Source organism: Liolophura sinensis, chromosome 3 (genome assembly GCF_032854445.1).
Source record: "Liolophura sinensis isolate JHLJ2023 chromosome 3, CUHK_Ljap_v2, whole genome shotgun sequence".
NCBI lineage: Eukaryota > Metazoa > Mollusca > Polyplacophora > Chitonida > Chitonidae > Liolophura > Liolophura sinensis.
Window position 1 is genome coordinate 3,247,180 of NC_088297.1, and position 13,915 is coordinate 3,261,094.

A 13,915-nucleotide genomic window follows, 5' to 3' on the forward strand; every position below is an offset into this window, starting at 1 on the left:
GGTTTTGGCTAGAATCATGTTTTACATCCTCTAGATAAAGAGAATGCATGTGTAAAAAAAATATTATTACAGAAAAAGGATGAGACGGATTGTTTTTGTTTTCTGACATCACTTCCCGTCTCATCAGCGTGACCCCAGTGATCTCGGCATTGTTCAAGATTTCTGTACAAAATTTGCTATTGGTGACAGTGATATAAAGCGAAAGGTGGAGAGCGACGCGGTATGGAGCTCATAGTGACCGCATTGGTGAGAGAGTTCGTCAAATATGAGGTCAAAGAGGCCCCTGATTGATTTTGTCAACAAACCCCTAGGACACGTTGAGCGCTATAGGCCCTGTATACCTGAGAGATACGCACCACTGACAGTGACCCAGATAACATGCCTGGTAAACACACTTGTATAAGACCGTCCTCGAGGATTATAGACTGAATAGACGATGCATTGGTAGCGGTATTAAATATACGACTTACACAGGTTATATAAATGGTGTTTTCTAACATACAGGCTGCAGTGAAACGTTCAGTCATATATATAGGTGTGTATAGTTACACACTATAACTGATTATACAATGGTCAATAATGTTCCTATACACGTAAATGTGTTTATAGTTATGCATGTGCCCATGTAACGATGCGCCTATGTAATTATGTGCCCCATATAACGATGCGCCTATGTAACGATGCGCTCCATGTAACGAGGCGCCTATGTAACGAGGCGCACATGCAACGATGCGCCTATGTAACGTTGCTCCCCATGTAAAGATGCACCCTATGTAACGATGCACCTATGCAGACCTATGCACATATAACTACAGATAAATCCTGCTAAAGCATGACGAAGTCTTTCTCTTAATATATCAAACGTGTATGAAAACTTCTTTGTATGCCACTTGGCACAGTAGAACAGTAGTGATGATAAAGCGTACAATGCACTTACCTGTAGCCTAAACGATAATAGGCCTACTAAACGACTCATGAGGGTGGGTGAATGAATGGGGAGTAACTCTGTTGGTCTAATCAGAACACGACCATATAAGATTATTTTGCGTGGGAGTTACAGCCCTTTCCCCTCATCCACGAGCTGGCCTTAGATTCGTGGCCATTAAGCTTTGGTGCATACCTGAACTAGCCTGTGAGAAAGAAACCATAAAAATCTTGACGTAGGTTGGCCGCCAAAATCTGGACCTTTCTGTGCTAGCAGCTGGGATGGGTCCCAAGCAACACCAAGGAGGCATCACTCGCAACTTTATCCATGCCATGTCAATCGTTCCATTGTATTCGTTTTTGTTCTGCAGGGAGGACTGTCCCTATTCAATTGTTTGAATTGGAAAATACATGTATGTAAAGTTTCTTCAAGCTAGCTGTGTGTCTAACTGAGGATTCGATCTTAAGCCTAGCGTGGGTTCCAATCTTTCGTTGGGCAGAAAATATGTATGTTTCTCCACTCTCACTCTTGTAAACGCTCCTTTGATCGTTTGCGTTGAATACCGATTGTCTTTCACCAATATGGCGTTGTTTAAGCGTTGGAGGACAATCAAATGAATAAATAAATCCCTAGCTGCTCAGAAGCATTCATAACAGTCTACATTATGATTATGTTTAGATGAAACCAACATGGATATGGGATAGTGTCCGTCCAATGGGCTCTATACATCTAATGCTGGCTTCTGTAGAGATGAAAGAGTCTATAGTGACAGTGAACAATACATATTCAGGCGCCCAGTATGTCCTTCTCTCTTCCAGGTACACAGACAAATTCAGTGGTTTTTATCTCAGTATTAGTTCTATAACATATATCACATTTCATCATTGACTCGTTGAGGAATTTATACCAGACTGGCCACACACTAAACGTTCTCTTCTAATCGTAAATTATATACGCAGAAAGCTTAAAAGGCAAGTTTAAAAAAATATATTTATAAAATATATTTATAACACACACACACACACACACACACACACATATATATATATATATATATATATATATATATATATATATATATATATATAGAACATGTTTGACGCATAACGTACTAACAACCTCATCGGATCATTTTAACAAAGCTGAGAATAAGTAACCTTTCACTAGAAATCGGGCGTGAGGTCGTATCTTAGACCTGCCATACCAAGAGAGCTATCCGCCTTTGTCAGTACTATCATACACGAGATAATTCTATTGGAGATGAATATCATTTTGTTAGGCATCCTCCATACAATACACCGGCCCAGATAGCTAAGTTGGTAGAGCTTCCGGTTTGGGAGCGGCAGCTCCTGGGTCGAGTCACACCTGAGACTTTAAAAGAGGAAGTTACAGCTTCCTCGCTTGGCGTTCAGCATGAAGAGTATAGTGCAAAGACTGGTTGACCGGTATCAGTATAATGATATATATGGCGGGGCCGTTTACTTACCTGCGGTAAGGCGTTTCATTAAAGCAGCACTAGATAAAAGAGCCGTGGATATCCGTCCTACAACAAGGAGGCACATTACATGCGCTCTGATTAATCCTTCGTCGTCATATGACTGAAAGTTGTTAAGTACGACGTTAAACCCCAAGCACTCACTGACTTACTCACTCAGATGAAAACCATTTGATTCTTTAAAGTATAGCTAGCCACATATGTAATTGTCAATTTATGCATGAAGGTTAAAGCTTTTCAGCCATCACACCAGAGCGAGAGCAATAAATGTCGTAGAGCTAAGACTTAATCGACGACGTTTGAAGCAGTTTCACTGGTTACAACATGTTTACTTTTAAACTGATCGAGAACAAGTCCGTCCAAGGCGTTGTACGATTTTGCTCTTTTTGACACTGGTCAAAGGCAATTTGTGATGATATAGTTATGCTCGTAATACAGATATATAGGAATCAATACCCATCATGAGTTTTATTGATGAAGATTTGGAGTTCTTAATATCTAAATTCAAGATTTAACTTGAAACAAAATGTTTAATTTTGTGTTTAGCACAAAAACAGTTTCATAACATTATAAAGTAAGTCTGCTGCTCATATGCTTGACTTGGGCAACTGTATTAGCCGCTGAGTTTGGCTAAACTTTTGAATATAAAATATGAGCTAATGCAGGTATTAGCCAATAGAAAATGTAGCTTAAGACACACATTATCTCCGGGTCAAGATTAATAATTGATTCCATATGTTATATATATTTAGGCCAGTTTCAATGAACCTTCATGCATGCTGACTTCAATTTGCGTCACCAAACCCGTGAGGGGGTCTTCAAAATAGTACCGGAGTGCAAAAGTTGCGTTGATCACAGTACCGTAATATGGGTAACAAGAAATGTTCGATTTCTGTTATATTTATCAGTTTCCAATGAATTGACGAACCTCTAAATATATACAATTTCGACAAGATTTGACAGTTTCGTTGCTTACTGTAGGACCAAACAAAGTTTTTACGGTTGCCATAACTGAATCAAAACGCGGTTCCATAGCTTAGTGCTAATGAGTATTAGACACTTAAGAACGACCTAATTAACACTGTGACATTTGTTAGTGATGAGAGTTTGCAACAGGCTTCACCACGATATGCTCATTAGAACATTTTAATTCTCAACGTTTTTCATTCTTTGTTCCGATTAGCTTAAGAACGGATCACATGTAAAACAACTGACTAATTTATTTGATTGGTGTTTTACGCCGTACTCAAGAATATTTCACTTATACGACGGCGGCCATCATTATGGTGGGTGGAAACCGGGCAGAGCCCGGGGGAAACCCACGACCATCCGCAGGTTGCTGACAGACCTTCTCACGTACGGCTGACTAAAGAGATTTTCCCTAGAGGAATAAATCAAGTGTTTCTCTGCAATCTATTGGGGTACATCATTGCAATCTATATGTCGAAACAGACATTCGTATACCAGTCGTCAACCAATAAGTACGTCCCAGGTCGATAATCGCATGGCCAAATCCTAAAAAGATGAATAACACAAACCATCAAAGAACTAAGAAAGTGTATGAAATACGAAAATAGGACGGAATCAAGCAGAGAGAAGCAGTTAACAGTTTTCATTAATGTTGGAAAGACGCATGGTATGTTCTAGGCGACACAGTGAAATTAGCTTGCAAATCGTGTACAATGCTAGAATAAGTCGCCTTAATGGACTATGTGGTGCAGGAAAAATGAGAAGCCTTATTTTCTTTCAGTGTTAAATGTGCTTAAAATGCGCACGTACAAAGCTTAAGCCATATTGATTCATCACCAAATGAGCCATATCTTACGACAAAGCAACACGTCATGTTTGTGTACATAAGTTTACGTGTACGTCAATTTATGTACATCAGTATGCAACCATGTATGTTTTTATTGATATGTTGATTGTCAATCAGTAGAAAAAATTAATTAATTTATTTATTTATTTGATAGTTGTTTTACGCCGTACTCAATATTTCACTTAAACGACGGCGGCCATCACTATGGTGGGAAGAAACCGGACAGAGCCACGACCAAAGGCAGAGCCAAGGCAAACCCAGGTTGCAAAGAATTAAAGATTTTAAGAATCAGCCTTTTATAATCGGCAAATCCTGGTTCATGTGATCTGTGGCTTAGCCCATTATTTTAGAACTGCATTTTGTAGTCATGTTGCATTGGCCAATGCAACGAAGTCACGAGCTCACCCTAGAAGATATTTTTGTTAAGCGCGATTCAATTAAGACGCCCTATGGATGCCTATAGGTGTCTGACAGTCAGGGTGAAAAAATGTTCGGGGAAAAAGTCGAAATTTCGACTTCCCTCTGTCTTTCCTCGACACTTTTACCAGATTATATACTTTATTTCTGAAAACTGGACTTTATTTCTCCAAATTCTGACATTATTTCTCAAGCCCAATGAACCACCTGTTCATAAAAACGATTTCAGGATCGACGGTAAATAAACGATAATTATCAACAAACAAACACACACACACTTTTAGTTTGTAATACTCGCTACAACAGCGTATTCATTGTAAGTAACATTGTCAATGTTCACATACAGAAATACAGTTACATGTAATTTGGTTTTTACAAACGCACCATTTACTTCTACACTACATGGTATTAATCCGGTGTACAAATTTAGTTTGTGTTTGGATATTCCAGCTTTCCACATCAGCTAATATTCCCTGACGTACACGCTGATTTGACCTCTACATGCCCGTTACCATGACAACAGTCGTACTTCACTGAGGAAGTATCTGCACAACATTTCTACAATATTTACGACTTGATGTAGTTTTTACTACAGACAGAGGTCATTTGAAACTATCATTTCTCATACTCAGTGAAAAATAGTACAATAATCAGTTATTTCCTAGAACATTCGTTCAAGTCGTTTGACTTATCACACGTTACTCTGTCACACAGCCTCCAGCGGCCCGCTGCGCTCCAGTGAAATTACCAAAACGTACCATAAGTGCACAAATATCTTTCATCGTGACTGAACACTTATTCCTAGCAGAATAATGAAAACGTGCCCACGCGAAACACTCACCTTTGGAAAGTTTCGTACACTCAACATAAGACCTACCGATGCACCGGTTCTCAAAAATTGTTTAGAATTTATATTGTGTTTAGGTCATTTTTTGATTAGTGTTTTACGCTGTATACAAAGAATGAATTATCCACATTTCCTATGTGGTGCTATGAAATAAGAACCTGTAATCGGCTGTCAGCCAGTTAGGCCTACAAACTGAGTATAAAGATTTTAAACATTGAAAGTCTTTCTAAAATAACCTCGAGATGACCTATCACAAATATCGTATCAAATATCGCTGAAGTGTCATATTTATACAGGATTATGTAATAATTGACCCTCTACATCAAATTTATTAAACGAGAGTAGCAGTTTTCCTTTGTTCCGACCCTCCCCTATATGTCCCATAAATGAATTATTGTAAATTTATAGCGTACAAAATCATTATGATTTAAACTTTTCGGAAACAGCGCCGACATCTGACCGCGTAGGGATATCACATATGCAGGTCAAGTCAAGCGTCATCAGTAAGTGGCAAGGACATGGCGGAGTATAATATAGTACAGACAAAATTTATTTACATAACGACTTTTTTTTACACCAGACAATTCAAAAGTTTGCTTTATACAATATATCGTTCAATACGTTAATATTTATAACAAGAATATTACATTTTACAACAGAAAGAGTTACTGTCTAAAAATAGACAAGTTTCACGTGCGCGGAGCACACGCCATGCATTTTTCAACTCAACGAAGGCTGAATAAGCGAAACAGTCTACAGAGTATTGATTTCTAACAGAATTTAAGTAAAGCAGATATAATTGGTTTCATCTGGATAATATCAAAATTTGAGCTCCACCAAGCTTTAGGACTATAGAATAATGTTAAGAAAAATAATGGCCTACTCGATTTTTCCGTTCTGGGGATTTTACTTAGCCTTCGTGGCAATAGCTCTATGTCCTAATCAATGCCGAGGATTTCCACATTGATTCGATTATGTCAATTTTTACAATATCCCCTTTTCGAAAGTTGGCCATGTCCTTACATTTGCAGACTACAAGAAAAAGTTGTTAAAAAAAAAGTAGTGCCTGTACAGCCGAGTTATAACTTTTGATTGGTCGATTTGATGAATGAAAAGATACAGGCACCAATCAAAATGTCGGAATTTATATTACACTTGATGCATATGGAAACGATATGTCATGCCCGGAAAAATGAACATTTATGGGGTTAATTTATTTATGTGACATGCACTTCTTCAACCTCATAACCATTTTTTTTTCACAAATTTGCACAAATTTTTCCACAGCCAAGGACTATGGGTCTTCAAATGTGTAGGCTTGTATTACGTGACGGATTTCTTTTCTTTGAATTATACTCGTCGTTAATTTTTGCAGCAAATATATATGTTCTATTCGTTCGAAAGGGAAAAGCCATATTTTGTCCTTGTTTATTACATAACGCCAATCTCAACAGTTTTCCAATCACACAGTTTTATGGGCGAAGGAAAACGAATCACACGGTGTAAATTATCAATACGTGATCAACTTTGTCACGCGTGACATACAGATTGGTCTTTAACCAGTGGTAGCCCGTTCAAACGGCTTACATATGACAAGACAGCAATTTGAGTATTTCTAGACCAGCGAGTCTAATAAATTGTGATTGACATCTCTGCAATTTTTTTACCTAATTCTGCGTAAGCCATGGTGCTAGGGGGAGTGTAAATTGCTACTTTTTGTGCATTTACACGAACAGTTAGAATAAAACCCTGACTGAAGTAAATTGACAAGAGACCGTATTTACACCGGTTACATGTGACCATTTGCCAGCTATCACACTGTCGTCGCTGCTCTGTTTTTAAGTCTCTGTGCTGTACTTATTTTAATAATATTAAAGATTATTATTATTATTATTATGTTCGTCCATCATCCAGTTGTTATTGTGACCCAATCTCAATGAACAATACGTATGAAATATGAAAGGTGAGGCTCGTGCTAGCCTCATTACCAAAGCCTGTAGAGTATAAAAGAAGTATTGAATGACAAGTCACAAGTTATTGATTTTACCTTTGGAGCTTGTGCAAAGCACATTGGCTTGTTTAGGCGTTACCTCATTACGTGTGTCATCGCCTGGAACTCTTTAACAACAGTTCATCAACTTAATTATTTCAGATGTCGGAAGCCCTCCGTGGTTGAAAACCAAGAGCACTTATAGTGACTGCACGAGACGCGCGTGCAGGGCTTACAGTGGTTTGTCCATTGTCTTGCCCGTGGTGCGCGTTAATCAACGTTTCAGAGTTACTCCTTTGACGCTCGGACTCAAAGCACACTCTTGCTTTATGCGTTAGCTCCCAACAGGTGTCTTCAAGGTAACTTCTATATGAACTGACGTTCGTCCCTCTAACCACAGGCATTTTACAACTGTGTCAGGATGTGTTTACCTGCTTGTCTCTTTCGGCTCTGTGTGGTCTTCGCTATAACCTTGTCTGTCTCACAAAAAAGCGAAACAAGAGGAACGCCGACTGCTGGCAAGGTTTCACAGGTACGCCATGAAGACGATAACGTGGCTGCAGAGACAACAGTTGCACCTGTGTCTCGAGCAAACGAAAGCTTTACGACTTCTGCGCCACACCTGTCTTTTCCTGCACTACAGACCATACAGATATTCAACACGACAACCTCATCCGTAAGTTTACAAGAGGATGCGAAACACTCAGAGGACATGAGCAAAACCGGTGCCGGTGAAGATCCCAACCCAACGCTGACAAGACGAGGAAAAAAAACTTGGGAGCTGTCAACTTCGGCTCAGAGCATAAAGCACAATGCTTTATCTGCTCAAATTCCAGCTTCAACTTCTCCCTCCGACATGGTAGCAGAGCAAGACCAGAGTTTATTTCAAAGCAACTCCATTGCAGGCTCAGTTATGGAGGCCATAAGGTCTATTGGGGCGACCAGTTCTTACGAACAATTCGTCACAAGCTGTTCGGGAACCGGCGAGAGGCTTTGCGGCTGTTCAGCTTCCTGTACGGCCGTTGAGAATTGCTGCTATGACAGTGAATACGTTCAAGCTGCCATAGAATCTACTGCCCAGAATTCTCAGAGATACTCGTGTTATTCGGATATAAACAAAAAGTGGACTCTGTCTTCGCCAAGTCGCCTTATCAACCGATGTTCCTTTAACTGGACAGATGACATTGTCCGAGGACTGTGTGAAAATCCAGATGAGAATGATCTAAGGAGTTATGTCCCCTGCTACTCACCAGGTACACGTCTTTCCTATAAAAACCTCTATTGTCTGCATTGCAACGGTCTTTCGGAAAGTTCCTTGTGGGAAGTCACTTTTCAGTCATCTCACCCATATTCTTTTTCCTTAGCAAATAGTTTCGCTAAAATGAACAACAGGGCAGGCCGTCCATTTCTTCGTAGTAAACAGTTTTTCCTGTCCCCGCGGGCGGGATTTGAGCCTTCCCAATGCTCCTTGGCTGTTGTTGACCAATGTAATCCTAACTTTGCTGCAGAGACCATTTCCAAGATGTGTCGCGCCTACTATAACCCGGTTCTGATCCAGGGTATCACGTATAGGAATGCCCACTGCTTTCAGTGTGCCACGGAAATGTCCATCGAGGATGTGCGTCCAGCAAAAATAGCTCGTCAACGTCAAAACCCAATGTCACTTCTGTTAAACATGAGATTTGACCAAGTAAGTAAACTTATCCTTCAAATGCTGGTGTGTTCGCGAACACATCTGCATTGTCTTTTCTGCCATTCATTACACTGCGTGCAACGGTTTCTACACCGCAAGCAACGTTGATGACTTTTGCATCCTCTTGGAGTTTTTGAACAATTTAGACATCCTCAATCGATGCCAAATAGTAGGATTTGATTTTAATTTGGTTGCTTATTTTTTAATGATAATCTTTTATAATATATTTTTCTTTATTGTTCCATTACATCCGTAAGTCTAGAGCTACTAGTCGGGTATTTGGGGAACCCTAGATCGGTGTTGTCTAATAAACTGCAATTAACATTTATGCTTTCTTTTTACCAAATTCTGTTTAAGCCGTGGTGCTAGTTGGGGTGTAAATTTCTACTATTAAGCGTTTACATAAGCAGTTTTAGAATAAATCCCAAAGTGAGGTCGGATTTCACCGGTTACATGTGGCCATTTGTCACAATGAAAGAAACAGTCGTGGCTGCTCTGATTTGACTTTGATTCTGTGCTATGGTCTTTATACCTTTTTATTTTAACAGAAGCGTATGGCTTGTCCTGAAACAGGATGTGTTCCAGAAGTCACCCGGGTACGTGGGTATTACCGAATGTTTTCCGTTGGAGTTACATTTACCACTGTCGCCAATATCTCTTCGCTGGACAGACGGGCTATAATTGATTTGAATTCAAGGCTAGTATTTCCCCCAGTCTCCATGTTTATCAAAGAAAAACTGAAGCAATACAAACATGAAGTAGAGTTTTATATGCCGAAAGCCTACTCATTAGAAGACAAAAAAGAAATCTTAATCACTCTTCTGATAAACGACGACATACCCGTGGGTAACATCTCCGTCATTAATCAGCGAGTCCTTTCCATTAATTTCGAGTCGAACGTGAGTAACACTATACATGTCAGCTGTTGTCAAAATGCCCATGTTGTCAACGTAAAAACAAAAGCGATTTCAGGGTTCGATGAAATGAAAACAGATTCCTCTTGTCCCGAAATGACGTGCAACGACAACAACACTGCGGTTGATGAGGTAACAGCTTCGTTTGGCGTAAATTCTGCTCAGAAGCAGTGTCACGTGCCCCTGGTCGTTCTTATTGACCTCACTTGGGTTTGTCTGATAACAGCTCTGTACTCCACGATGAAGGAATCCTTAGAGTGCGTGTAATGCGCCTCCTTATTGTAGGACGGATTTACACAGCTCTTTTATCTAGTGCTGCTTCACTGAGACGACTTACCGAAGGCAGGTAAGCGGCACCGCCCGAGCCATTATACTGATACGTGTCAACCAGTCGTTGCACTATTCCTCTTACTGTCGAACACCAAGCAAGGAAGCTACAACTTCCTCTTTTAAAGTCCAAGGTGTGACCTGACCCAGGACTGACCCTGGATCTACCGCTCCAGGGTCGACGAGTCGTTGCTTAGCACCTCTAAGTTTGCAAAATGTTAAAATAAAGAATATAAAGAATATAAAGTATAAAGAATATGGCATCACTTTCGCGAAGAATATGTTTTTGACACTGAGTATCTGAGAAGAGGGTCAGTAACAAACAACGGACATACATGGGTAGTTTAGACTCTTACAAGTTATACGCATAACAAGCTCTAATTAAGACGCCCTGGTAAATGATGATAAAATGTTAGTAAACCTTAATAACCCAACTCTCCCGACTGTGTATCCGGGTATCTTATTTAGAGTGGTTCGTTAAAGTCGCTTTGTATATATAATCATCCGTTAACATACCGTGTGACAATATGTCGAGTGTTCATGTCCATACGTTTTGTCTCATTTGTATATTCTCGTTAAAGATCTGCCCAGGTGGAGTCGAACCTAGGCTCGCAGCCAACCTGCTCTCACGTCTCCATTGTATACGTTAACACTTACGATATCAAATCAACAACGTATTACCGTGGTCCGTTGGTGCCATTCACAGATTTTTGATACTTTCTATTGATTTGCAATAATTCAGGGAACTTTCCAATTTCACTTATTATTATGAGCAAAGAATTTAAGCAGATGCAAAATGAAATTAACAGGGAACAAAATACATTTTACACAAAATTGATAATTTCAGCTAAAAACATTGCGTGAACATTTCCTCCGCAGTGTAAACGTTTTCTGCGCGGTGTAAATTGTTTTCAGTCGTAGAAAGGTGACATTTAGCCTCGATCTGAGATATTCGCCATATTTGACCTGAAGGAAATATGCTGTGTCTAATATCTCGGATCGAGGCTGAGAAAACATTTTCACCGCGGAGAAAACGTTTACACCGCGGAGAAAACGTTTTCAACGGTGTTTCGAAGTTTGCAGTATAATAACATTTTTGTGTTTGAGTTAATTCCCTTTTTCACATACTTTAAATTCTTTGTTCCTAATGAGAACCCTTCATTCGAAAAACCTTGTACCACGGTAGAAAATTAGAAAATGTTTAAAATTTCGAATGGCACTAACAGTTCACTCTACCTTTTCTACGTAGAAATGAATTCTTTCAGAAACGTTTTTTTCGTGCGACTGCTTGTGACTGGAATTTCTTGCCGCTGAGTATAAAAATTATGTAGAACGCAGCCATTCCACTGGAAGATATACACCTATTATACAGTATCCTAACCACCTCCCTGTTTCTCCTGTAATACGAGACCTGGAAATAATGAACTCGACTTACGATCTTCTTAACAACCGTTTAACAGACAATCCAAAATACAAAGTACACATCGCAAAGTACACATGTGGTGCAAAGTTCACATGTGGTACAAAATACACATGTGGTGAAAATACACATGTGGTGCAAAATACATATGTGGTGCAAAGTACATATGTGGTGCAAAGTACACATGTGGTGCAAAGTACATATGTGGTGCAAAGTACATATGTGGTGCAAAATACCTATGTGGTGCAAAATACATATGTGGTGCAAAATACATACGTGGTGCAAAATACACATGTGGTGCAAAATACACATGCGGTAAAAGTAATGAAACATGTGAATATTGTTTTCATTTTTTTAGCAGGAACAGCGCCTTTTCGGTGGAATATTTGCGTGTAGACACGCGACAGATGTAATAGCCACACTTTCATTGTTTGGGGATAGTAATCTTGACGTCAAAACACATACTGATATTTCCAATTCATGTTGTTCATTTCCTAAAGAGTCTGAACGGTTTATGCAAAACAAATGGTTACTTTTGTTACCGTGCACCTTGTACGTACATTGACATTACATCGATATTATTTGTTTATTTTTTTTGTTTGTGATAAGAATATCTGTGTACATTATTTGAATGAATTGAGAATTTGTAACATGGCCATTGTCAAAACTAGTTCGTTGAACCATTAAGCTGACTTTGAGAAATAAAACTTGAAAAAAAAAAGATATTTTATCGATGCATGCGTAAAGATGGTCGTTTAAGTTTTTTTCCCGATTTGTGTGATTTTTTTTTTTTTTTTTGCTTTATATTTTTTCACATGTAATGTAATGGTATTTAAAAGTTACAATGATTGCTTGGGGTTTAACGTCGTACTTAACAATTCTTCAGTCATATGACAACGAGGAGTCATTTATAGGTGTGTGTACAGGTTGGCGGCTGGTGTACAAATGTCTGTTTCAACGCATAGACACATATACTGTCATATATCTTCTTGTACTGACACTGGGTCAAGCAGCCCTGTTTCCCTGCTCTAATCTCTCGGTGTTGAGCTCCAAGCGAGGAAGCAAGATGTACCATTTTTAAAATATTTGGTGTGACCCGACCCTGGTTTGACCTGACAATCAACTTCAATCACATATATATAAAGTGTTCCCAACAATTGTCAAGTTTTACAAAGCAATGATTTATTTTCACCATTATGTAAGTACCTTTTTGGTAATTCAGCGCATTTAGTCAACTGGATCTAGATTACATTTTGATTAAACAGACGAAGCTAGCTTCTCACACCTGTGTGATTTACACTCGAATAATGAATAAACCGTCTTGTTACATCGCATGCATCGCTCTCTACTTTTCGTTTTACATCACTGCCACCTCTAGACAAGCTTGACCTTTGGAGTCTGTGAGATACATCTAGGCTTGTTTAGGCTTTGTCTCATCAAGTGTGTTCTTCAGCGGGACTATTTAAAATCAGTCTTCATTAATAAAACTGTTTTAGGTTTTGGTTAGAATTGTGTTGTACATAAACTAGATAAAGAGAATGCATGTGTATAAAATTTGTTAGAAACAAAGGTTGAGACTTATTGTGTTTTCTGACATCACTCCCTGCCTCATCACCTTGACCCCAGTGACCTCGGCGTTGTTCAATATTTCTGTACAAAATTTACTAGAGGTGACAGTGATTTGAGCGAAAGTTATGATCGACGCATGCGCTGTGAAGAGTATGCTTGTTCTCCTGGTATAAACTGACCTACCTTCACTAGTTTCACATTTCCTTACATTTACTAGTAAAGTGTCTTTTATGTTTGCTGACTATGATTACTAGGTGAATAGATGAAAAAGTACTGTTATCTGATTTTCTTCATAAAACAATATATTGCCGGGGTTGGATTTTGTTTTTTGTCCTTTTTTCCTGGCGTCGGGGGAAACCTGGTGCAAGGATTGAAGAAAAGGTTTTCGTAAATAAAACATATGCATGGATTTATCAACCTTTCGTTCTACGGATATGATCAGAAGACAACAAACAAAAACATGTTATAAGGTGCAGTCATTGTGAAATCTAAGAGAGTTACT